Source organism: Aquarana catesbeiana, linkage group LG02, assembly GCF_042186555.1.
Source record: "Aquarana catesbeiana isolate 2022-GZ linkage group LG02, ASM4218655v1, whole genome shotgun sequence".
NCBI lineage: Eukaryota > Metazoa > Chordata > Amphibia > Anura > Ranidae > Aquarana > Aquarana catesbeiana.
This window is the reverse complement of record NC_133325.1, coordinates 311,458,153-311,482,854: the sequence shown is the minus strand read 5'-3', so window position 1 is coordinate 311,482,854 and position 24,702 is coordinate 311,458,153.

The window sequence follows — 24,702 nt, the reverse complement described above, 5'->3', positions numbered from 1 at the left end:
CCGGCCCAGGCCAGCCCACCCAAGTGCAGTATCGATCGATCACTGTCACTTACAAAACACTAAACGCATAACTGCAGCGTTCGCAGAGTCAGGCCTGATCCCTGCGATCGCTAACAGTTTTTTTGGTAGCATTTTGGTGAACTGGCAAGCACCAGCCCCAGGCAGCGTCAGATTAGCGCCAGTACCGCTAACACCCACGCACGCACCGTACGCCTCCCTTAGTGGTATAGTATCTGAACGGATCAATATCTAATCCGATCAGATCTTTACTAGCGTCCCCAGCAGTTTAGGGTTCCCAAAAATGCAGTGTTAGCGGGATCAGCCCAGATACCTGCTAGCACCTGCGTTTTGCCCCTCCGTCCAGCCCAGCCCACCCAAGTGCAGTATCGATCGATCACTGTCACTTACAAAACACTAAACGCATAACTGCAGCGTTCGCAGAGTCAGACCTGATCCCTGCGATCGCTAACAGTTTTTTTGGTAGCGTTTTGATGAACTGGCAAGCACCAGCGGGCTAGTACACCCCGGTCGTAGTCAAACCAGCACTGCAGTAACACTTGGTGATGTGGCGAGTCCCATAAGTGCAGTTCAAGCTGGTGAGGTGGCAAGCACAAGTAGTGTCCCGCTGCCACCAAGAAGAAGACAAACACAGGCCCGTCGTGCCCATAGTGCCCTTCCTGCTGCATTCGCCAATCCTAATTGGGAACCCACCACTTCTGCAGCGCCCGTACTTCCCCCATTCACATCCCCAACCAAATGCAGTCGGCTGCATGAGAGGCATTTTTATGTCCTCCCGAGTACCAGTTACAGTTACAAAAAAAGTGTAAAAAAAACACAAACAAAAATATAAAATAAAAAATAATAGTTGTCGTTTTATTGTTCTCTCTCTCTCTCTCTATTCTCTCTATTGTTCTGCTCTTTTTTACTGTATTCTATTCTGCAATGTTTTATTGTTATTATGTTTTATCATGTTTGCTTTTCAGGTATGCAATTTTTTATACTTTACCGTTTACTGTGTTTTATTGTTAACCATTTTTTTGTCTTCAGGTACGCCATTCACGACTTTGAATGGTTATACCAGAATGATGCCTGCAGGTTTAGGTATCATCTTGGTATCATTCTTTTCAGCCAGCGGTCGGCTTTCATGTAAAAGCAATCCTAGCGGCTAATTAGCCTCTAGACTGCTTTTACAAGCAGTGGGAGAGAATGCTCCAAACATCTCTATGGCCTAAGAAACCGGAAGCTACGAGCATTTTATGACTTAGATTTCGCCGGATGTAAATAGCGCCATTGGGAAATTGGGGAAGCATTTTATCACACCGATCTTGGTGTGGTCAGATGCTTTGAGGGCAGAGGAGAAATCTAGGGTCTAATAGACCCCAATTTTTTCAAAAAAGAGTACCTGTCACTACCTATTGCTATCATAGGGGATATTTACATTCCCTGAGATAACAATAAAAATGATTAAAAAAAAAAAAATGAAAGGAACAGTTTAAAAATAAGATAAAAAAGCAAAAAAATAATAAAGAAAAAAAAAAAAAGCACCCCTGTCCCCCCTGCTCTCGCGCTAAGGCGAACGCAAGCGTCGGTCTGGCGTCAAATGTAAACAGCAATTGCACCATGCATGTGAGGTTTCACCGCGAAGGTCAGATCGAGGGCAGTAATTTTAGCAGTAGACCTCCTCTGTAAATCTAAAGTGGTAACCTGTAAAGGCTTTTAAAGGCTTTTAAAAATGTATTTATTTTGTTGCCACTGCACGTTTGTGCGCAATTTTAAAGCATGTCATGTTTGGTATCCATGTACTCGGCCTAAGATCATCTTTTTTATTTCATCAAACATTTGGGCAATATAGTGTGTTTTAGTGCATTAAAATTTAAAAAAGTGTGTTTTTTCCCCAAAAAATGTGTTTGAAAAATCGCTGCGCAAATACTTTGTGAAAAAAAAAATGAAACACCCACCATTTTAATCTGTAGGGCATTTGCTTTAAAAAAATATATAATGTTTGGGGGTTCAAAGTAATTTTCTTGCAAAAAAAAATAATTTTTTCATGTAATCAAAACGTGTCAGAAAGGGCTTTGTCTTCAAGTGGTTAGAAGAGTGGGTGATGTGTGACATAAGCTTCTAAATGTTGTGCATAAAATGCCAGGACAGTTCAAACCCCCCCCAAATGACCCCATTTTGGAAAGTAGACACCCCAAGCTATTTGCTGAGAGTCATGTCGAGTCCATGGAATATTTTATATTGTGACACAAGTTGCGGGAAAGAGACAAATTTTTATTTTTTTTTTTTTTGCACAAAGTTGTCACTAAATGATATATTGCTCAAACATGCCATGGGAATATGTGAAATTACACCCCAAAATACATTGTGTGGGACTTTTTAGGAGCCTAGCCACGTACGGGGCCCCAAAAACCAAGCACCGCCTTCAGGCTTTCTAAGGGCGTAAATTTTTGATTTCACTCTTCACTGCCTATCACAGTTTCGGAGGCCATGGAATGCCCAGGTGGCACAAAACCCCCCCAAATGACCCAATTTTGGAAAGTAGACACCCCAAGCTATTTGCTGAGCGGTATAGTGAGTATTTTGCAGACCTCACTTTTTGTCACAAAGTTTTGAAAATTAAAAAAAGAAAAAAAACATTTTTTTTCTTGTCTTTCTTCATTTTCAAAAACAAATGAGAGCTGCAAAATACTCACCATGCCTCTCAGCAAATAGCTTGGGGTGTCTACTTTCCAAAATGGGGTCATTTGGGGGGGGGGGGGTTTGTGCCACCTGGGCATTCCATGGCCTCCGAAACTGTGATAGGCAGTGAAGAGTGAAATAAAAAATGTACACCCTTAGAAATCCTGAAGGCGGTGATTGGTTTTCGGGGCCCCGTACGCGGCTAGGCTCCTAAAAAGTCCCACACATGTGGTATCCCCATACTCAGGTGAAGCAGCTAAATGTATTTTGGGGTGCAATTCCACATATGCCCATGGCCTGTGTGAGCAATATATCATTTAGTGACAACTTTGTGCAAAAAAAAAAATTGTCACTTTCCCGCAACTTGTGTCAAAATATAAAATATTCCATGGACTCAACATGCCTCTCAGCAAAAAGCTTGGGGTGTCTACTTTCCAAAATGGGGTCATTTGGGGGGGTTTTGTGCCATCTGGGCATTTTATGGCGTTCAAAACTGTGATAGGTAGTGAGGAGTAAAATCAAAAATGTACGCCCTTAGAAATCCTGAAGGCAGTGATTGGTTTTCAGGGCCCCGTACGCGGCTAGGCTCCCAAAAAGTCCCACACATGTGGTATCCCCATACTCAGAAGCAGCTAAATGTATTTTGGGGTGCAATTCCACATATGCCCATGGCCTGTGTGAGCAATATATCATTTAGTGACAACTTTTTGTAATTTTTTTTTTGTCATTATTCAATCACTTGGGACAAAAAAAAATGAATATTCAATGGGCTCAACATGCCTCTCAGCAATTTCCTTGGGGTGTCTACTTTCCAAAATGGGGTCATTTGTGGGGGTTTTGTACTGCCCTGCCATTTTAGCACCTCAAGAAACGACATAGGCAGTCATAAATTAAAGGCTGTGTAAATTCCAGAAAATTTACCCTAGTTTGTAGGCGCTATAACTTTTGCGCAAACCAATAAATATATACTTATTGACATTTTTTTACCAAAGACATGTGGCCGAATACATTTTGGCCTAAATGTATGACTAAAATTGAGTTTATTGGATTTTTTTTAGAACAAAAAGTAGAAAATATCATTTTTTTTCAAAATGTTCGGTCTTTTTACGTGTATAGCGCAAAAAATAAAAATGGCAGAGGTGATCAAATACCATCAAAAGAAAGCTCTATTTGTGGGAAGAAAAGGACCCAAATTTCGTTTGGGTACAGCATTGCATGACCGCGCAATTAGCAGTTAAAGCGACGCAGTGCCAAATTGTAAAAAGTGCTCTGGTCAGGAAGGGGGTAAATCCTTCCGGGGCTGAAGTGGTTAAGAAGAGAAACCGACCATCAGGGTCGGCCAGTCCCTCCTCCATCTCAAACCTGACCTCCTTGGCAAACCCTATGGCCACTCCTCTTGCCCCTTTAATCGGTGAGTCACCGTAGAACCATACTGGGAAATCTCTAGAGTAGATTTTTTGATTCTTACTAACGCTTAAGTGTGTTTCTTGAAGCATTGCCACCTCGGCTTTCAGAAATTTCAGTTCACATAAGATATTGGCACGTTTTATGGGGGAATTCAAGCCCCTGACATTATAAGAGATCATTTTTAAGCTAGACATCCTCACTTACTCTCGTTTTTGTACTTCTCTGTGTGGTACAAACTCATGACTCCATTTCGTTAATACACCCCTCCACCCCCCCTCCCTTCCCCTTGCTCCCCCCCATCGCTAACACCCCCCACCCCACCCCCCAAAACCCATCCACCCCCCCTTCCCTTCCTCCGTACGTTTGGGGGAAAAATGGGCCTCCCATGTGCCCAATACAAAAACCGTGGCCCTCCAACTCCTCCCGGCCCACCAATTGTCCCCCAGAGGTTGAGCTCGGGGTGGGGTCTGATCGGGACCGAAAGCTTCCCACTGGATTGGAGATTTACCTGTCCCAATCCTCGCTCCCGCACAGCCACCGCCCGCTCCCCCCGCCCCCTGTCAGCCAGGAAAAATAAGAAAACAAAGATGCCTATATTAAGTCCTTTTGAATCCGGGGACATTTTAACCCCTATGATCTTTTTGCTGGTAGCCTCCCTGGCGGTTTTCCCGAGTGTGGCTCGGGGTTAAAATTCAGTACCATTAGCGGTAACCCCGAGCCACACTCGGGATCGCATTGCAGGATCCTGGGGCGGCGTTACTTACCTTGTCCCCGGGATCCTGCGATGTCACCCGCAGTGTCCGAGGGCTCCGTCCTCCTCCAAAGCCTCTCCGTGCCAGGCTCCGTTCCCTGCGAGCGGCGCGACGCACGGGGGCGGAGCCTGGCGGCAAATTCAAAAAAATGTCAAAAGCATAACACATACAGTACTGTAATCTTACAGATTACAGTACTGTATGAAATGATTTCACATCCCTTTTGTCCCCAGTGCTTTGTCCCATGCCCTGCATGCAATTTTACATGATATACACTGTTCTTTCTGCCTGGAAACTGGAGATTGTCCATAGCAACCAAAAAGTGTCCCTTTACGTCAAAAGTGGCTTTAGACCAGCTAGAAAACAGCGATAGTAAATTAGAACACTTGCAGAATTGAGCGATAGTGAATTGTGGGGAAATTTATTTTATTACTATTTTTTTTTTTTTTTTATTATTTATTTTTATTTATTATATTATAATTTATGTTTTTGTGTTTCAAACTTTATCATACCCGGGATATCTACTAGACTCTGGTTTGGACAGATTTAAGTGTGTTATTGTTCAGATTTACAGACCTACAATATAAAACGCCAAATTTCCATGCAAAATAATGGTACCGCTTTCAGCACCTAAAATCCGAAATAATCATACCGCCAGGGAGGTTAATATAGGTTTCCATGTGGTTAATTCCCCTGTAGACTCCTGGTTAGCAGTTTTCTCCCACCAACCCGGGATCTCTGTTAGTGGGATCTCTAAGCGGTGGCAGAATTTTTGTGTTTCCTCCGGGAATCTCAACACGGCCAAACGCCCATCCTTACGTCCAATTAAACAGGCAGGGAAGCCCCAGGAGTATTGTACCTCATGCGTTTTTTAGGATCGCAAGTAATGGTTTCAAAATTTTTCTCCTAATAAGGGTCTCTGCAGCCAAGTCCTGAAATATATGTAGGCTTGTTTCACCATACTTCGCTTGCGGGTTTTTCCTTAAATTAATATTGATCTGCTCTTTGTCCAGATAATTATGAAATTGCACAATGACATTACGTGGGACGTCCCCCCTGATTTCCGCTGGCTTTCTAATCCTATGCACTCTGTCAAGTTTTAATTTACAGCTGGCGTCGCTAGGATTCATCAGGTCTTTATAGATTACCTCCATTTTTTCCTGTAAATTCTCTTTTTTGCCTTGCGTTTCCAGGAGGCCTCTAATCCGGAGGTTTTTCCTTCTGCTACGGTTCTCTTGGTCTTCCAGTCTATACCTTATATTTCTCTGTTCGATCTGCAATACTTCCATCTGGTGCTTCAAATCTTTTATTTCCGCCCCTTGCTTGTCCACTGTAGTTTCTACTTCCTCCACTCTTGTTAAAATGTGACTCATATTCTGGTGCACGATACTAATCTCCTCTTTGATGGAAGCCTCCAGTTTGGCGAACATTTCTGCGATTTCTCCCTTAGTGGGGAGGTGTTTTTCCTGTTGGGTTTCCACTGGCATTTCTGCCTCTACCTCACTACCAGAGGGTCGTATTTCAGTGTCGGCCAATTGTCTTCTTGTCCCGATTTTAGGTGGACGGTCTGCTGTTTTATTTTTAGCGCCTGTTGATTTACCCGGGCTTTCTTTACTGCAATCATTCACAATATATTTTTCCTAATGGTTCCTGGACTTGCGCTTGTTCTAGGCGGGTTGGCGGTTGCTCCTTTTGTTGATTTACCTCTCATTTTTCCCTTCCTCTCATCACTTGGGAAGGAAAGGAAGGAAAGAGGAAGAGGACAGCAGATAATTAAGTGGTACACTTTGCCCCTTCACAAGTCCCACTACACCCGCCAGTTAATGGCCCCCTTGATCTTTCCGCTAATAGGTTTTAAATGGCTTTTACAAATCTTTTACTACAGGAATGCTGTGTAATCTGTTTCTGGCTGTTTCCCCTAGAACTAAGGTGGCTACAGTTCCCTCAAGGCCACCTGGTAGAATATATCACACAGCTATTCGCGTCATCCACTAGTACATATTCCTTGTAAACGGTCCACCATCAGTATCGTACCCTATTCCTGATATTGCAAATAATACCAGGTTACCAAATTAATCTCCGCACTTAATTGTTGGTCTAATTAAGTTATAGTAGAGAGTGCAGATATGGCAAAAAAAGCAGTCACGTGTGAGATAAATTCCATGTAGCTTTTAGAGATATCCTAGAAGTCACTTACCCTTCTTTCCAGATTAAGGCAGATCAAAATCTTACCCACTGTGTGACACCTGCACCTATTGAGCTCCTGGGGCTTTCACCTATTCCTTGCGTCCTTGGATCTCCCTTCCAGCTTCTGTAGCTTTCTGTCTTCGGCTCCTAGAGGACGGTCACCTCCAACTCTGTTACGTGCAGATTCATGCTTGTTCTTCTCTCCTCTCCTCTCCCCGCTTACAAGCACCGGCTCATGTTGGGGAAGGCTCGGTGTACCCGACGAAACTCCCGACTGCAGCGACCGCTTACAGCTCCGGGCTCGGGCACACTGTTCCCATCGCCTCCTCCCTCCGCGGCTGTACCCCGGGGCTGATATGCAGAGTGGAGGGATAGCGGGGACCAAGAGTGGCGCTCCGGGGGGGACGGCAGAGGGCTAGCGTGTGGGCCGTGAGCGAACCCTGGCGTGCATCACGGCTAGAGGGACGCCGAGCATCCCGGGCTCAGCAACGGCAACACAACCTCGCCCACATCCGGCTCCTCCCTCTCCCACCATCCTGAATCCAAATTGTTTTAATCCCCTGGGTATTAGTTGTGAGGGTCAGTTTTATTTTGATAAATCTTTGCCAATGGGATGCTCTGTTTCTTGTTTTATTTTGAAGCATTCTCGACTTTCTTGGAATGGGTGGTAAGTAAAGTAGCAAATTCTCATTTCTTTATACATTATCTTGATGATTTTTTATTTATGGGTTCGGGAGGATCAAGCGATTGTCTTCAATTGTTGCAATCTTTCCAATTAATATGCGCAAATTTTGGCATTCCTTTGGCATTCCTTTGGCAGAAGAAAATATAATTTTCCCGACAACCTGCATTAAATTTTTGGGGATAACTTTGGATACAATCGCTATGGAGTTTAGGTTGCCCACGGAAAAGATTTACACGCTTACTCAGTTTCTGAAGTTATTCCTCAGAAAGAGTAAAGTGACAGTAAAGGAAATGCAATCCCTTTTAGGTCAATTGGCCTTTGCAACTAGAATTCTGCCTATGGGTAGCGTTTTTTTCCAGAAGGTTATACACGTTCCGTATCTGATCTGAAAACCCGTCACCACATATTAGACTTACATTAGATATTAAACAAGACTTGCTGGTTTGGTTACAATTTTTGGAACATTTTAATGGGAAAACATTGTGGCAGCAGGATTTTATTATTGATCATGACTTTCAACTTTCAACTGATGCGGCTGGCTCAGTTGGTTTTTGGCACAATTTGGAAGAATCATTGGTGTGCATCTACTTGGCTAGTCAGGTGGATCGCTAATGGTTTTTGCAAAAACATAGTGCTTTTAGAATTGTTCCCTTTTGTCCTCTCCTTAGAACTTTGGGGTTCTTTCTTTGCTAATAAGAGGCTATTATTTAGCACTGATAATAAGGGTGTGGTGTTTGCCGTTAATACTCTCTCATCCAAATCTCCTCCAGTGGTTTCTTATTTACGTCATTTAGTTTTTTTATGCCTGAAGTGGAACATTTGGATAAAGGCTAAGTATATACCAGGTAAGACTAACATAATTGCCAATGCTCTTTCTCGCCTGCAGATGGACCGGTTTTTCGAGTTCATGCCAGAGGCGGACCTGGTGGGGGCACATTGCCCCTCCCATTTGTGGGATCTAATTTGATTTTTCAGAACATTAAGAATTCTGTGGCTCTTTCTACTTGGAAGAATTATATTTCTGCATGGCTTTTATGGTTCACCTTCTTATTATCCTTGCAAATTCCTGTTTCAGATCATTCAGAGAGTTTAGTACTTTCATTCATTAATTCAGAAAAAATATTCCTGGTCTCATATTAGTAAAACTTTGTCCGGTATTTCCTTTTTTCTGCGCCTTTACAACCTGCCTCCGTTTCACAGTTTTTTCTCTGTGAGAAATGTTTTAAAGGGATATAGGAGGGCTACTTTAAAGAAGGATGTCAGGTCTCCTATTACGCCCAATATTTAAGAAAGGCTTTGTGTGGCAACCTCACAGGTCTGCTCCTCTAGTTATGAAGCCATCCTTTTTAATTCTGTTTTTTCTATGGCATTTTTTGCTGCATTCAGAATTTCGGAAATGTTACCTGCTTCACGGGCTCGTAATTTGGGCATTTTATTGTCCTTTGTTACACTGCTTACAGATGGTTTGAGAATTTTTCTGCGTTTTAGTAAAACGGACTCTATAGGTATGGGATCTTGGATAAATAAAGGAGTGTCAAGATGAAAGTATTTGACCAGTGAAATCTTTTTGTGATTATTTTGAAATAAGACCAAATGTTTCAAATTTTTTATTTATCCATAGGGATGGTTCACCACTGACTGTTTATCAATTTTCAGTGGTACTGAAGAAATGTTTGGTGCACCTCCAATTGAGTAATTTAAAGATAACATCTCATTCTTTTTGGATAGGAGCGGCTACTGAAGCTGCTCGGATTGGTTTAGAAAAGAGTATCATTAAGAAAAAAGGGAGATGGAGTTTGAATTCTTTTAAGTTATATATCCGTCCTTATTAATTTATTGATCTGTTACAGGTTTTCAATGTACAGTTTGCATTGTTGGTCATTCTTTTATTTTTTTGGGCGCAGAAAAGAGCAGCACTTAAAGTTTATTCGGAGAATTTGGGCCTGGATCCTTCATCTTTCCACATTCATTGATATGGATGAATGGGTATGTTATGGGAAGATTTAGTTTTTGAATTAGGCAGATTGTATGCGGTCTATGATGCCCCGGATATCCTTATAGTACACCTTGGGGGTAACGATATTGGAAAGATAAAAACATTTGATTTGATTTCTAATATGAAAGATATGTTAAGATTTCTGAAGTTAGTCTCGCCAAACACGATACTGTTTTTTTCTGAAATAATACCGCGTTTACGTTGGTGAGAATCTATGGTTTTTAAACCTCTTGAGAAAGTCCGTAAAAGAATAAATAGGGCTTTAGAGAAGTTTCTTGTCCCTGAGTTGGATATATCATTTCGTCATTTCGAACTTGAAGGTGGATTACAAGGTTTGTATGGACGTGACGGCATACATTTATCTGCCATAGGCTTGGATATTCTTAATTTAGATTTACAAACATGCATAGAGTCGGCCGCGGTCTGGGGTTATGTTGACAGAAGGGTTGCTGTTAACAACCCTTCTGTCATTTGGGAGATTTAAGGAAAAGGTTAATGATAAATGCTGAGTCAGCTCGAGTCTCAGTGGCTGGACAGAGTATGGTTTATTACTATATATTTTTGGTTGAGAATTTGATTTTATGATAATAAAATTTGATGTTATAATCAATTAAGTTTGTATAAACCAATAAATCAGGCCATGGCCAATTTTATCCAAAAAAAAATAATATATAAATATAATATATAAAATAAATTAAAAAAATAAAATATATATATATATTTGTGTGATGTGTTTTTATTTTTAATCTATGCATGTTTGTTGGTCTGCATGATGCCTGCGATCCCATAACACAGATACCAATTTTGACATTATAAAGAAACTAGTAAAAAAGATTAGGTTGAGAAATTATTCAAATAAAAAAAAATGGCTCATCTGTACCTAGGAGGATGTGGGTGCGGAAAGTGGTCATACCATGTTTAGTAATTATGCAAATAATTTTGAAAGGCATTATTTAATTGGGTTTTACCAAATTTTCCAACATTTTACTGGAATCAGATGCATTTATTGTAAACAGCTAAACCAGAAACCACTCCTCTCCTTAAGGCTCGGATCACACTGATGTGACATAGGATACGACTTGTGAAACCCAAAGTCAGGTGACATGTCAAACTTGGGGTTTCACTCAAACTTGCTTTTTTAAAGTCCTGCTTGCTGCATTTTTGGTGCATGCTTGGCGCGGTAAAAATAAATCACAACAAAAACACACCTCCCTATTGAAAAGAATGGAAAACACATAAAAAATGCACCCGCAGGGGCGCGTCTGAGTGGCAAGTCTGGGAGAAGGCCATACGATGTCCACCCAGGATGGGATCACTGCTGTTTGGCCCTCATTCTACTATAGGCCGGGCAGGAACCGGTTAAAGGAAATTTAAAGACTACTCAGGAAAGGAAAATCTTTGAACTTTGAATGATGATTCTGTTTGATACATGAAATAACAGACTGAATGTGGACCTCGGTTTTCTAAATCACTATCAAATACTGTAGTCCTATGACCATTCTCACCTCTGGGACTTTTCTCCCTCACTCACATTCCACAGCCCACTTCTCTACCCCTAGTTTGAATTTTTCTTCAAAATTTGTTGTCTGTACAGATTTTGTCTTAACGACTTGCTAAACCTTTTCTTGAACATTACTGCTTGGACCTTCGAAGAAGCTTGAAAGCTTAGAACTGGTTCACACTGGTCCGACGTGTGCTCCGACATCGAGAGCACAAGTCGCATGATATGTCAAAATCAATGATTCCCTATGAGAGCTGTCTTAACTGGTGTGACTTGTGTCAGTCCGACTTTGAAAAAAGGTACCTGCACTACTTTGGTCTAACTTGGGCACGATTTCAGCCCATTGATTTAAATGCAAGTTGTATCCAAGTCAGATTGTCATCTTAACTGTTCCGAATTGTGGTATGTGACTTGTGCTCTAAGGATCTTGAAAGGGAACCCCATTCCAAAATAAAACAAAAAAATACGGCGTAGGGTCCACCCCAAAATCCATACCCTTATCTGAGAATGCAGCCCAGCAGGTCAGGAAAGAGGGGGAGTTACGATGGGGGCATTCTTCATGTCTAGTAAAGGACTTGTCAAAAACTGTCTCTCGTTTTTTGTAACACTACACTGCTTATTTTTTGGGTGAATGATTAGGGGTAAAGGGGGCTTAAAGATCCTGATAAGCCCTCTGTCTGCAGATTCCCACAACCAACTCCCGGGGTTGTTGGTAAGAGACCCTTGTCCCCATCAACATGAGGGCATGTGGCCTGGTATGGTCTAGGGAGGGGGCACTCATCCCCCCCTTTCCTGACCTGCCAGGCTGCATGCAGGGACAAGGGCCTGGTATGGATTTTGGGGGGACCCCATGCCGTTTTTTTTGTTGCCGTGGGGTTTTCCCTTTAAAATCCATAATAAACCATAAACAATACCGCGCTAACATAAAGGTAGTTCTACTAATGATTAGCAGAGTGAAATAAATATTAAGCTGCAATCTTATCGTGAGGCGTGCACACAAACATAAGAAGAAAAAATCAAAAAAAGACTGCGCTAAGACAAAAGGCAACAATCATGTGATATGACTAATCAGAACATATGAATATGTTTAAAATTGAGTTTTTCAAAATTAATATTTATGAATAAAAAACACCAGAGCTTTCTTAAAAAAGTGACTGAAAATATATAATAACCAAATAAAGATATAAAAAGTCCCAAATGAAGGTAAGAAAAAGTGACTGGCGTCACAAAAACACACAGTCCCTGGAGCCAAGGTAAATGCAAACAATGATCTTGGACATGTAACGCAATCCTTGGAGCCAAGGTAGATGTATTCAGTGTACATAGACGTAAAAGGTAGATGTATTCAGTGTACATAGACGTAAAACACCCAGTGAAAAATCCTCCACCTAATAAGATGTCCGCTTACCAGAGGTAAGCTGTGAATCAGCTTAGTATTAACCTCTCCACAGGGAAGATCAGCTCCTCAGGTCTCCAACCAAGGAAGGGGGTGGGCAGGATCTTACGATGTGTTTAGCTCAATCCACACAGTAGGAGGACCCACTTTGTTTCTGTGAAGCTCTGAGGTCCCGGTGACCAAGCAATACTCTCTTGTGGCAGAGAGCCGCCTTCACCCCGCACACAGTAGTTGGTGGTTGTCTGCACTACTGTGTGCGGGGTGAAGGCGGCTCTCTGCCACAAGAGAGTATTGCTTGGTCACCGGGACCTCAGAGCTTCACAGAAACAAAGTGGGTCCTCCTACTGTGTGGATTGAGCTAAACACATCGTAAGATCCTGCCCACCCCCTTCCTTGGTTGGAGACCTGAGGAGCTGATCTTCCCTGTGGAGAGGTTAATACTAAGCTGATTCACAGCTTACCTCTGGTAAGCGGACATCTTATTAGGTGGAGGATTTTTCACTGGGTGTTTTACGTCTATGTACACTGAATACATCTACCTTTTACGTCTATGTACACTGAATACATCTACCTTGGCTCCAAGGATTGCGTTACATGTCCAAGATCATTGTTTGCATTTACCTTGGCTCCAGGGACTGTGTGTTTTTGTGACGCCAGTCACTTTTTCTTACCTTCATTTGGGACTTTTTATATCTTTATTTGGTTATTATATATTTTCAGTCACTTTTTTAAGAAAGCTCTGGTGTTTTTTATTCATAAATATTAATTTTGAAAAACTCAACTTTAAACATATTCATATGTTCTGATTAGTCATATCACATGATTGTTGCCTTTTGTCTTAGCGCAGTCTTTTTTTGATTTTTTCCCTTTAAAATCCATACCAGAACGAAGAGTCTGATACAGATCTTAAATTTTGGCGTGGGTTCCCCCTCAAGATCCATACCAGACTCAAAGGGCCTGATTTGGATCTGGAAGGGGACCCCACGCCCGTTTTTCGATAAATTTGGCATAAGGTTTCATCCATACCAGAGCCAAAGGAATTGATTTGATTGGTCAAAGGACAAGTCGCAAACATCTCAAAGTCAGATCAAAGTCGAATCCTGTTCATTGAGGTCACATACTGTAGATGTCAGACCTGAAGTCGCAGGGCAAAGTCATGCGACTTCCATGTCGGAGCAGTGTGAACCCGGCCTTATACTGAAAATGTAACTGTAAAGCTACACTCACACTGGCTATTCCAGCAGCAAGAATTGGAAGATTTCTGCAGCTGGAATGACAGGTATGTGATCGGAGATGTAGCCGTTCAGCCCATACAATGCAATGACAAGTTGACAGTGGCTGTAGCGATCCAATACACTTTAATTAATAATAGTAATTAAAAAAAACATATAATATACCCCAATTTTTTGTATAATGTGAAAGATGATGTTATGCTGAGTAAATTGATACCTAACATGTCATTCTGTAAAATTGCGCACGCTCATGGAATGGCGACAAACTACTGAATTTAAAAATCTCCATAGGCGACTATTTAAAAATATTTACATGTTACCTGTTTCGAGTCACCGAGGAGATCTTGTGTTAGATATATTACTCTCGCTTTAACATTCGTGGCATATACCTCACATGTGTAGCTTGAATACCGTTTACATACGCTTGCGTACACGTTCACTTCTGCGCGTGAGCGCGGAGGAATGGGGTGCATTACTTTTTTTTAAATTTATTTTACTTTTTTTTTTAATGTAGCACTTACCCCCGAAGAAGCTGCTGATATTGATCGGGCCTGTTCTCTACTCTCTTACACCCCTTATAAATTTGTTTCAATCCCCTTGACACAGCTGTAGTGCAGTGTTGTAATGATACTGATATGAATTTTAGCTCACAATATATATATTACAATTATATATACCTCTACCTGGGTGTTTGTTGCTCCACCTGCAGGAGAAAAACAACACTGCACACAAAAATTTGTGATTAACCAAAATGACTTATTTTACTGAACTGATATTAAAAGTAATTACAATGACTATACTATCACACAAACGTAGCGTGACAGCACAGCAAATATTCACAACAATCTTAGTACATATACATATATATATGTATATATATATATATATTTTTTTTTTTTTAATTTTTTTTTTCTTGAATAGACCCCCTATTGGTGCGTCTCCAGGTGGGACTAGTGTTCAAAGTGATAACGCCTTAACTCTGGACACCTTCCCACCTCCAGCACACTGTAGCAAACACAAAGACACAGGAATATCAACACCCCACAGTTTTAATCACTAGGGAGCTCCCCCTGCTTTAATAGTGCAGTACTCTATTTTATGACTAAATGCAAGGCCTTGCATTGATAGAAATAGTCCTGTTATCTTCCGTCTTCTGCTAGCTAATGAATCAATACTTGTAATGCACAGGGCTTGTGACCAAAAGGATGGTGCAGAAAGTTGCACAGTAGCAATTGCAATCAGGTAAATTGGTTGGATACTCCTTCTCAAAGGGAACAAACGTTCAACATCAATTCCTAGGTAATGAAGTCTAGTTTGAAGTCTGCACAAGTGTGATTTTTTCCACTGAATTGTTCCGTGGGAGTATAAGTCCCAGCAACACTTTGCAATCAATATAAGTGTGTGTAGTGTGAAGCAAACTTCTCGGCGTTAGCCCTCTCACCGCACTGAATCCAAACAGAAGGATGTCTCCGTTCCACAAGTTCTCAGTCTATTTGAAGTTACAGCTGCGCTGTTATGCTGTTCCGTTTGCCAACGACCAGGAGTCCTCAGTTACCTCCTTCACGGGTCTCCGGAACAATCACTCTGCTGCTCCAGCACACTGTGATCTAAGGCAGGATCGCTGGCTGCTGTTCCGCTCCTTCACAGGGTAGACCGCAACACCGTGGGACACACACCCACAGAGCCCTGCTGGCAAGAGACCTAAGATGGCCGGTCTGAGGCCTTTTATATCCTTCCCACAATGCAATTCAGTTCTCCTGAGGTTCATGGGAGTTAATGGGCATTGTGGGTAGGTCAAGTTAATGTCCAAAAATAAACAATAAAACACTTCCATGTCACTTCCTAAGTGATGAAATATAAAGGTGTTGTACTTTTATATTTTGGCCGCTAGATGGAGTCATATACCAACTTATTAACCTTACAGCATTACATATAACTAGAAGCAAAAATTGTCAGCGCTACATACTCCCCCTGCTTTGAGTTTTTGGTCCCCAAAGACATGCAAGACCCTGTTTCTGTTACACATTTTGGCCTCTAGGCAAGTGCACAAAACCGACAGAGGAGCTTCCCACCAATTCTCAGGTGTTGGGAAGCTATTCTGTGTACCCACAACTGTCACCTTGATATCAGATACAGATGTGCCAAGGGGTGAAATGGGGCTCTCTCGTTCTAAATTGACAGAGGAAAAACTAGGCTCTTCCACATTCCTTTTACTGGTGACTTTAGCTACTTCAGAACACTCGCCCAGTGTATCGTATGTTAGTCTTTTTGGTGGGCGAATGTCTCTCTTTCCTCTTTGTTTTTTCGGTGTGTCCACTACTTCTGGGCAAACACTATTTTCTTCTATTACAGACCTCTGTTCCTCAAAGTCAGTGGGAGACAAACATTCTTCAGAATGTTCAGACAGTGGTACAAACTCTGGAACTTCTGGCCTAAGGGCCTCACTATCCTCTCTGATTGTCTGGAATGAAACACTCCTTTCAGCTTCTGGTGTATCAGACAACCACAACCAGCTAATGTCCATGTCTTTCTCCACATTATCCTCAGTTATCAAGGATCCAGGCTGAGACCTAGTTACAGGCCGACGTGCAGTCGTGGATGTAGATAATAACTCCTCCTCGGGGATTATCCTGACTGCTTCGGTGAGGGGTAAGAGGTGATTCCGATGCCAAGTCTTAACTGGCCCAGCACTTCCTTCTGATTTAATTTCAAACAATGGGAGCCCTGGAAGTTGTCTACATACAATGTATGGCTGCGACCTCCAGCGATTAGCCAGCTTGTGTTTCCCTGGAATACCTAGATTTCTTAATAAGACTCAGTCGCCAGGTTGTAGATCTTGAATCCTTACTTTGAGGTCAAAGTTCCTCTTATTTCTACTCCCTCTGCTTTTTGACATAGCCCGATCCTTCTCATAAGCAATCTTCAGACTCTTCCGCAACCTATTTGCGTACCCTCGATGAGAGGTCTCTGAGGTGTGGTCCAGAGAAGTTCCGAAAGCCAGGTCAAGTGGCAGTCTGGCCTCTTGCCCAAACATCAACCGGTGGGGTGAATATCCTGTAACATCACTCTTGGTGCTATTATACACATGTACCAGGGCAGTGATATGCTTACTGCAATTGGGTTTTTGTTCAGAGGTCAGGGTCCCCAACATATTGAGAAAGGTTCTGTTAAACCTCTCCGGCTGAGGATCTTCTTGTGGGTGATAAGGGGTAGTTCTAGACTTCTGTATTCCCAATAGATCCAACAATCTCCTGATGAGCGCACTCTCAAAGTCCCTCCCCTGATCTGAGTGGATCCACTGTGGTAAGCCATAATGGACGAAAAACTTTTCCACTAGCGTCTTTGCCACTGTGACTGCTTTTTGATCTTTAGTGGAGAAGGCCTGAGCATACCTGGTAAAATGATGGGTGACTACCAAGATATTTCCTTGTCCACTCAAGTCGGATTCTAAACACAGAAATTCTATGCAGACTAAATCCATTGGACCTTGGCTTGATAGATGACCCATTGGGGCGGCTCGCTGAGGCAAAGTCTTTCTTTGTATACACCTATGGCAGGAGTGACAGTAATTCACTTCCGTCCTCATGTAAGGCCAATAGAATCTATATAATAGAATCTAATAATAAGGATTAGTTGAAGAGTTTTTTCTGACCCCAGATGGCCATGACAATCATGCAGAGCAATGAGCACTTTCTCCCTATGTTTCTCTGGCAGAAACAGTTGCCACTTCTCCTCAAGATCTTCAGAGTGGCCCCTTCGGTAGACCACTCCTTGTTGCAACTGCAACCGACTCCACTCTTCATGCAACAAGTGAGCTTCCCTCCAGGAACTTTTAAGAAGTAGATCAGGGTGCTGACTCTCCAAAGCCTCCAGTACCAAGCTACAGAGTGGGTCTTCCTGTTGGTCTCTCCTAATGTCTTTTCTTGATAACTTAGGTAGACCTTCCTCTGCAATCTGGGAGACATTACAGTAACACTTGGGCACCCCTGCTGTAGTCACTCCGACCTCTTCAGCTCTAGCTCCACCCTTTTCCTGCTGCTCCGCTCCTTCACAAAAAGCTCTTACCCCTTCTGGGGCAAGCTGGGTCCAATCTTCTTGAGGGCTCAGGGGACAGTGGGGTCTTCTTGACAGTGTATCCACATCTCTGTTACCCACCCCTGGTCTGTATTTCAGGCTGAAGGTAAATGCTGAAAGGGCAGCCAACCACCTGTGGCATCCAACTTCGCGATGGTGAGCAAGTATGTGAGGGGGTTGTTGTCTGTTTTGACTACAAATTCTGCACCATACAGGCAATCTCTCAACTTGTCCACCACAACCCTCTTCAAAGCCAGAAATTCAAGTTTGTGAATGGGGTAGTTCTTCTCAGCAGGGGCTAGACTTCGGCTCACATAAGAATGGGCCTTAATTGCCCATTATGTTCCTGGTAAAGCACCCCCCTGAGTCCATCCCGGCTGGCATCCACGTGCAGTTCATAGGGTTTGGCAGGATCTGCGTAAGCTAAAACCGGAGCAGTGGTAAGGCTCCACTTCAGCTGTCTGAATGTCTCTTCGCATTTCGGAGTCCACTGATCCTGAACAGACTCCTTCCTCTTCCTGGGCCCTTCTTTTCGTCTCCCAAGTTTATCTGAACCCACATCAACTTCTTCTTGATTCTTCAATAACTCCGTAAGTGGGTGAGCTATCTTTGCAAACCCCTCCACAAACCTCCGATAGTAGGAGCAAAAACCCAGAAATGACCTGAGCTCAGTCACATTTGTGGGCCTGGGCCAAGAGGTAACAGCTTCCAACTTTTTGGGGGACTGTTGCCACTCCTTCTTCAGACACGATGTGCCCTAAATAGTTCACTGAGGGTTGATAGAACTGGCACTTTTCCATTGAAAGCTTCAGGCCTTCATCATGTAGTCTCTTCAGGACCTTTTCCAGTTGCTCTTCGTGCTCTTCGAGAGTTCAGCCAAATACTGTGATATCATCCAAGTATACTAGCACCTCAATCAAGTTCATGTCGCCCACCGTCTTCTCCATTAATCGCTGAAAAGTTGCCGGAGCCCCAGACAGACCTTGTGGCATCCGGTTGAATTCATAAAACCCTACGGGGGTGATGAAGGCGGTCTTCACCCTATCTTCAGGACTCATGGGGATCTGGTAATAACCACTTTTTAAATCCAGCACGCTGAACCACTTCGCCCCCGACGGGCTCTGTAAAGCATCTTCTATACGAGGGGTAGTGTATTGATCGGGGATGCCCCATTCTTTTTCCTCACTACCACTATCGGGGAGGCATAGGGAGGGATTCCCTGATAATCCCAGTCCTTTTCAGCTCAGCCAGCTGTTCTCTGAGATCCTCAAGATTTCCCAATGGGATCCTTCTGACCCTTTCTCGAAAAGGTTTGTCTTCCTCCAGCCGAATCTTGTGTTCGGCACTTTTTGCATACCCCACATCAAACTGACTTCTCGAAAAAGCCTCTCTCCATCTCATGAGCTGAGCTTTGGCCCTTTCCATCCAAGCAGGTGTAAGAGGCGTGTTCTTCGGGTAGAAGTCTTCTAGGGGAATCTCCCCCTCTTGTCCCCTCACGACATCACATGGTGAGACCAGGGTCGCTTGATTTGCCTGTCCAAGCAGCATCCTTGCTGGTATCTTCACAGGAAAGACTGTTGTGTTTCGAACACTGACCGAGACTCTCCCTCTGCTTCTCTTAAGTGCCTTGGTTGATAACACTTTTGGGATTATTTCTAGACCTATATCTTCTTCTTGAGTGTCCGTCTCTAAGACAATAAAAGGACCAGGTTGTCTCCAGCTCAACTTGACAGAGGCTTTCAGGCATACCAGTTGTACCAGTTCTTCACCCCGGTCTAAGCGCCACCCTTTCTGGTGGGGCCTTCTGTTCGTGCACTAGATTCTTGTACACTTGGGTTAACATGGGGTGTACCTTCATGGCCGGGGCACTTTCCTTCTGCACAAGCGGTGTTAGAAGCCTTCTGACCAGATCAGTGTTGGTCCTGATGATAAGGGAGCTTCTGTAAGCCTCTGGGGGGGCGAGGACACACTACTGTCAGGGTGTCAAAAGTCTCAGCCTTTCCAGCCACACTCTGGTCAAAAGTGAGTTTGATAGGGATGTAACCCTCATAAGGGAAATTCTGGATACCCAGGCCCCATATCTCCAATTCCTCCAATTTCTGCAGAGGTAGATGTTTGAGATATTTCTCATAAAAATCTTGGTATAACAAGGTCACTTGGGCTCCAGTATACAGCAGTGCTTTGGCGTAAATTCCTTCTACCTGGATGGGGATGATTGGGGAGGATCCCACTGGCTTGGGAGGGAATCAACAATGAGTGGTGGGTTTAATTTGCTTGCTAGTGCCTATCCTGATCCCTCGTTTTCATGGGCGCTTACTCAACTTCGTTCTCTCTTTTGCCTTCAGAACTTGGTGTGTCTGGGTTTTGTTGGAGTTGGCAGCCGTTACAGGGCACCCAGTTGACTCCTTCACTGGGGCCCTTTGAAGTTTTCCGCCGACTTTTGGCGCCTTACTGCTGCCCTTGTGCTTGGGCATACTTTCCTATAATGTCCAATCCCCCCACAGTTGAAACAAGGCCCAGATTTCCTCTTAAGTGTGGAATCTAACACATTTTCTGATTTTTGAACCCCTCCATCGGGTGGATTCATGGGTTTTGTGGTCAACAGAGCCACCATCTCCATTAATTGTGCCACCTGGGACTTGAGGAGCTCGATCTGAGGATCATCATTCATTACGCTAACCGTCCTGACCCCAACAGTGTGTTTTGGCTCGAGTCTTTTTTTTCTTCCTTTCCAGGAGAGCCTCTTCTTCCCGTACAATCCGGACACTTCAATATGCCCCCATCTTGACGAGTTCTTAACTGGAGCGTGATGGGGTCCAAGGGCTGGGCACCCCTTAGTTTGGCTCGAATTTCATCCACCTCATGGGGATCTAGCCCCTTCTTCAACAAGATCTGGTGAATGATCTTGTCCAACCGTCTCATATATTCTGACAGTTTTTCCCCTTCATCTTGATAGGTGTGCTCCAGTTGAAAAATGAGGTCCAAGACTTTTTCAGTACATCCAAACACATCTTGCAGGATATCTAGGTAGTCCTGGGCTACACAGTTCTGTTTGCTGAGTTTCAGATTTCGGATTGCCTCTGAAGCAGGCCCTTTCAAACTCTCAGTGATCCACTGTTTTTTGTGTGCTTCAGGGATGTCCCACTTATCCAAAGCTTGTGTGGTCTGCTCCAACCACTCTTCAAAGGTGTCTTCCTCTGGGGGTACAGGCCGTCGGCCCGAGAAAATACAGAGTTTCCGATACCCAGTCCCTGAGTATGTTGGGTTTCCTTTTTGACATTGAAACACAAAATTTCCCAGGGCTGTGAAGAGCTCTGGTTCCATTGCAGCCGGAAATGACTGGGAGGGAACCTTAACCTTAACTGATCTCATCTGTGGGAGGGTGGTAGGGCTTTCGCTGGGTCCCCCTGGGTGGGTTAAATAAAATTTGGTCTTATCAGCTAGTTCAACACTTGTACCCTTGAAGTTTTCCGGAACTCCCTTTCTCCATTCTAGTAACGCGTAAGTGCGGAATGTCTCATGATCCGGTCTGACAGCAACCACCTTTGCTTTTTGGTCTGGGGACAGTGTTTTCACCACTCGGTTAATTTGTTCTTTCTCCCAGACATCTCCCCAGAGCTCAATCGCCACGCTCGCTTTTGAGCGGGTGCCTTCTACCTCACACCACTGCGCCACAGTGGGGGGATCCATTCTATGGTTCTTAAGGGGGTGCTTGACTTCAGAGAGACGGTAATCCCGGGCGAGCCCCCACATGTAGCACTTACCCCCGAAGGAGCTGCTGATATTGATCGGGCCAGTTCTCTACGCTCTTACACCCCTTATAAGTTTGTTTCAATCCTCTTGACTAGGGATGAGCCGAACACCCCCCGGTTCGGTTCGCACCAGAACCCGCGAACGGACCGAAAGTTCGCACGAACGTTAGAACCCCATTGACGTCTATGGGACTCGAACGTTCGAAATCAAAAGTGCTCATTTTAAAGGCTAATTTGCATGGTATTGTCCTAAAAAGGGTTTGGGGACCCGGGTCCTACCCCAGGGGACATGTATCAATGCAAAAAAAACTTTTAAAAACGGCCGTTTTTTCGGGAGCAGTGATTTTAATGATGCTTAAAGTAAAAAAAAAAAAGTGAAATATTCCTTTAAATATCGTACCTGGGGGGTGTCTATAGTACGCCTGTAAAGTGACGCGTGTTTCCCATGTTTAGAACAGTCCCTGCACCAAATGTCATTTTTAAAGGAAAAAATCTCATTTAAAACTGCTTGCGGGTTTAATGTCATGTCGGGTCATGGCAATATGGATGAAAATCAGTGAGACAAATGGCATGGGTACCCCCCAGTCCATTACCAGGCCCTTTGGGTCTTGTATGGATATTAAGGGGAACCCCGCACCCAAATTAAAATAAGGAAAGGTGTGGGGCCACCAGGCCCTATATACTCTGAACAGCAGTATACAGGCGGTGCAAACAAGACAGGGACTGTAGGTTTGTTGTTAAGTAGAATCTGTTTGTAATTTTGAACATTTTTAACGTGTTTAGCTCCAGCCAAAAAATCTTTTCTAAGCTTTTTGGAAAACATAGGGAAGGGTTATCACCCCTGTGACATTTGTTTTGCTGTCTTTCCTCCTCTTCAGAAGATTTCACCTCACTTTTTTGTCCCAATGAAAAATGTTTTTTGAAAATTTGGGTTTTTTTGTGGAACAAGGATTGGAAAGCATCAGTGGAAAGGAGAAATTGTTTTCCCATATTAACTCTTACAGGAGAGAATTTCCCTTCCTAGGGGTAGATTTCATCTCACTTCCTGTTGTCTCCTTCCGTTTGCAAGTAGGAGTCGTTTGTAAGTTAGATGTTTGAAAGTAGGGTCCTGCCCTATATACTCAGCAGAAATTTGGGCCTTAGGTGTTGCTGTGGCCACAACACTGTAAGCCCTCACAGGGCCCTGCTGTGAAATATTAGATCAAGAATTGTAATTACATGCCCCTGTTGAACAGGAGCTGAAAAATTAGGCCTTAGGCACTGGTGCTGGTGCCACAACACTGCAACCCCTCACAGACACTCTAGTTGGAACGCAGGAACGAGCCCTGCTGCAAATTATTGCTTCAAAAATTGTAATTACACGCCCCTGTTAGACAGGGGCAGAAAAATTGGGCCTTAGGCACTGGTGCTGGTGCCACAACACTGCAACCCCTCACAGACACTCTAGTTGGAACGCAGGAACGAGCCCTGCTGCAAAGTATTGCATCAAAAATTGTAATTACACGCCCCTGTTAGACAGGGGCAGAAAAATTGGGCCTTAGGCACTGGTGCTGGTGCCACAACACTGCAACCCCTCACAGACACTCTAGTTGGAACGCAGGAACGAGCCCTGCTGCAAAGTATTGCATCAAAAATTGTAATTACACGCCCCTGTTAGACAGGGGCAGAAAAATTGGGCCTTAGGCACTGGTGCTGGTGCCACAACACTGCAACCCCTCACAGACACTCTATTTGGAACGCAGGAACGAGCCCTGCTGCAAAGTATTGCATCAAAAATTGTAATTACACGCCCCTGTTAGACAGGGGCAGAAAAATTGGGCCCTAGGCACTGGTGCTGGTGCCACAACACTGCAACCCCTCACAGACACTCTAGTTGGAATGCAGGAACGAGCCCTGCTGCAAAGTATTACATCAAAAATTGTAATTACACGCCCCTGTTAAACAGGGGCTGAAAAATTGTGCCTTAGGCACTGGTGGTGGCGCCCAGAACCAAAAATGTTCTTACAAGCTATCAGCGTGATGATTGAGGAGGAAGAGGATAATTACTCAGGGATAGTCACTCAGCATCAGCATAGGCAGTCTTTGAAGGGATCTGAGATTTCAAAAAAAATTATTCGGTTACATCAGCATCAGGTGCTTGGTAGCTGGTGGTGATCCAAGACTCATTCATTTTTATGAAGGTCAGCCGATCGACCGAGTCGGTGGACAGACGCACCCTGTGATCGGTTACCACGCCTCCAGCAGCACTGAATGTGCGTTCCGAAAGAACGCTGGATGCAGGACAGGCCAGTAGCTCAATTGCATACTGTGCAAGCTCTGGCCAGTGATCCATCCTCAAGACCCAGTAACCCAGAGGATTTTCGGTGGGAAAGGTGTCCAAGTCTGATCTTGCCCCTAGGTATTCCTGCACCATGTAAAACAGACGCTGGCGATGGTTGCTGGAACCGATCATACCTTGGGGCTGCGGACCAAAAAATTGTCTGAACGCATCGGTCAGACGGCCACCTTCTCCACCGCTCCTTCTTTGACTGACCGAAGCCTCAGCAACACGTTGTCCAGAAACAGGAGTTTGTAACCTCCCAGTCTCTGGGAACGCGTTGCACAGACCTTTCTGCAAGGCCTCCCAAAGATGTTTCATCCTCTGCTCCCTCTGCGATGGCAAGATAAGGTCCGCAACCTTACCCTTGTAACGTGGATCAAGGAGGGTTGCCAGCCAGTATTGGTCCTTCTCCTTGATACCACGAATACGAGGATCCTTACGCAGGCTTTGCAGGATCAGGGAGGCCATGCAGCGTAGGTTTGCTGAGGCATTCGGTCCGGAGTCCTCTGGGTCACTAAGAACGACATGGTCCGCAGCCACCTCCTCCCAGCCACGTACAAGTCCATGTGTTTCTTGGGACTGATCCCTTAAAGACTGCTGCTGATGCTGAGTGCCAGGCTCCACCTCCATACTGACACAATCTTCCTCCTCCTCCTCTTCCTCCTCGTCCTCTTCCTGTGTGATCGGCGGGCACGCAGGAACACTGTCTGGATAAAGG